The sequence below is a fragment of the Capra hircus genome, chromosome 16 (assembly GCF_001704415.2).
Source record: "Capra hircus breed San Clemente chromosome 16, ASM170441v1, whole genome shotgun sequence".
Taxonomy (NCBI): Eukaryota; Metazoa; Chordata; class Mammalia; order Artiodactyla; family Bovidae; genus Capra; species Capra hircus.
The window spans coordinates 2542469-2545747 of NC_030823.1; positions in this window are offsets into that span (position 1 = coordinate 2542469).

The following is a 3279-nucleotide window of genomic DNA, read 5'->3' on the forward strand; positions in this document are numbered from 1 at the left end:
CTCCCACTTCTGTTGATCGAATCCTACTCTTGCTGGGTTCAACTATGATACCACTTGCTCCAGGAAGCTACCCGTGTCTACTCCTAACACTGGAGAAAGGCGCCCTCTTCTGTATCCCTATCCTCCCGTCAAAAGCAGGTCAGTTAACATTGCAGTGTCTGTTGGCATCTCCTTCAGGGCTGTATCTTACACTGATTTTATTTGCCTTTCTATTGAGGGTGCAGGAGATGATTAATTATCAGATGGATGAATAGTGATGCATTTCCTGAGATCAAACTCGCCCCCCCCACCCCGAGTCTCTTCCTTTAAGACGTGTTTTTCCAAGGAGGAGGGATTGGGGGCAGGAGGAGAAGGGGATGGCAGAGGATCAGATGGCTGGATGGCATCACTGACTCGATGGACGTGAGTCTGGGTGAACTCCGGGAGCTGGTGATGGACAGGGAGGCCTGGCGAGCTGCGATTCATGGAGTCGCAAAGAGTCGGACACGACTGAGCGACTGAACTGAACTGAGCCAGTCCCCAGCGTGCACAGGCCCCTGATGGACCCACCCTGCTGGTCTTCTGGCCTGACGCTTAGGGTCAGCCTGGCTGAGGCTTGAGCTAGGTTTCCTCCTACATATGCACCTGATGCTCATGAGCCACAGCAGTGCGTCTCAAACTTTACTGTGTGTAGGAATCTTGGGATCCTGTTAAAATGCAAATTCCAGCTTGGTCGTTTGGGGTAGGGCCTGAGCTGCCAGTGCTGCCGTTTGGAGACCGTACCTTGAGTGGTGAGGCACTAATTAGAGGTCTTGTTCAGTCTCCAGAGACTGATTCCAGGATTCTAATTTACAGGAAATAATTGGCAAAGATTCAGAATACTGAAGAAGGCTTTCTAGGAGAGATTTGTTTATTATGCTTTATCTTGACAACTAAACAAGTGGCCGTCACTGCAGGTTGCTTTCTCCTGTTCTTATGCTCAGTCCTCTACTCCCGTGTCTAACAGAGGCGGCTAAATTTCGAATGCCCACTCTCCTAGCCTCCCTTACTGTTCTGCATGCTAAGTCGCTTCAGTCATGTCTAACTCTTTGAGACCCTATGGACCAGAGCCCGCCAGGCTCCTCTGTCCATTGGATTCTCCAGGCAGGAATCCTGGAGTGGATTGCTCTCCTCCAGGGGATCTTCCTGACCCAGGGATCGAACCTGTGTCTTCTGGGTCTCCTTTAATGGCAGGCGGATTCTTTATCACTGAGCTACCTGGGAAGCCTTACTGTTAACACAAACTGGGGATAGGAGGTGGTGAGTTCCTAAGTTCTGCCTTAAAATACTAGTGCAATGGGCTGAGTTTCAGAACTAATTTCAGGAGTTTAAAGACAGCAGGCCAATATCTTTGCGATTCTCTTAGCCTTCCTCTTATGCTTTTTAACTTGTAGTCACAAAATAGCTGCTGATGCTTAATAAGATCAAGCACCTCTAAATATCACCAAATATCTAGTCAGTTTCAAATTTTCATGATCGTAATTTTTTCTACAGTTGGTTTAGAGTCAGGATCATATTACATTTGGTTATTTTTAATAGTATTATATGCTTTAAGCTCCAAATTTCTTTTTAAGAGATAAAAATAAATCCCTGTTTGTTTAAGCCAGCTTTACTGAGTTTTATGTTCCTTACAGCCAAAATGTAATACAGTATACATTTTTTAAAATTAAAACTTTCCTGAATTAACACAAATCAACCCACTCTGCTTATAGAAATCTTTAAAAACATGGAATAGTAGAAATAAAGAAAATCAGAGTCCCATTGTTGAAGTACTATTAACATTTTGATATATTTCTTCCAGTGTTGTTTGCTTAGTTGTGATAATACAATAGTAATGAATCTGCATCATTTTTGCTTACCATTAAAAAGAAGCATTTTAGGGGTGATGAAAATATTCTAAAATTGATTGTGGTAATGGTTGTATACCTATGCATATTCTAAAATATGAGTGGGTGATGATTGTTCAACTATGCATACTCTAAAAATCATTAAATTGTACACATTAGGTGAACTGTATGACATGTAAATTATATCTCAGTAAAGCTGCTTAAAATTTTTTAAATAAGCATTTTCTGTTATGATAAACTTTTTAATATTTTTAATTCTTATACAGTCATCTATTGAGAGGTGAAATAAACCTCAACTTATTAAGCCTTTCCCCTATTGTTGGATATTTGAGTTGGCTCTACCGTTTGACTGCCATGAAAATTGCTGCAGCTAACTCCTTGGTACTTAAGACTTCTCTCTGTCTAGAAGTAGCTCTTCCCAGAAGCTGAACTATTATGCCAAAGTGTAACAATGCTTAAGCATTTATTGAACATTTACTGAGGGCTTCTACCAGTTAGCTGTGGACAACAATAAGCATTATATCAATATTTTCTATGTGCAATTTCTTCACATTCTTCATCACCCTAAGAGTTTCAGTTCAGTTCAGTTCAGTCGCTCAGTTGTGTCCAACTGTTTGTGACCCCATGGACTGCAGCAGTCCAGGCCTCCCTGTCCATCACCAACTCCTGGAACTTGCTCAAACTCATGTCCACTGAGTCGGTGATGCCATCCAACCATCTCATCCTCTGTCACCCTAAGCATCTGTTTTATCCCTGTTTTCAGAAGTTGAACTGAAGCTCAGAGAAGACAACTACCTCCCCCAAGCTCACAAAGCCAGTGAACAGAGGAGCTCAGGTGCTTGCCCAGCCCTGCCCACCCCCAGGGCCGTGATCACTACACTCCTCACCAGGTCCTAATCTTTTCAGACCTTTCTAAGCTCAATGGTGAGAATGTAATCTTGTTCTGAGTGATTTTCTTTTCATTACTGGTGATGTTGGCTAGTTCTTTGGGTTTGCCAAAGCAGATACGTTCCCTTTTTTGTTTATCACCTGTTGCGGCCTTTCCCATAGTTGACTACCCAATTTGAAGAATGAATAAAATGTGATCCACGGCTTATCACCATAGTTAAAAAGAACAACTCCAGGCACAGTTTCCTTCTTAGGGGTCTGCACAAACGTGAAAGTACTTTTAATGATGGCCAACCTGACTCGGGGAACTTCCTACTATCAAGCTCTTTGACATAAATGCCTGGCTCGCTCCCTCATCCCTTCCACCTGTCTGGAGCCTGGCCTCAGACCCTTCAGCTCAGCACAGGGCAAGGGAAGACTACCTGGCTGTGGGGCTGGGTCTCTACCTTGAGAGTAGCCTCTGCTCCCTCCTGAAGCAGAGGGCTCGGAGCTCAGGCACGTGCTCACCACCCTGGTTCTAAAGCAC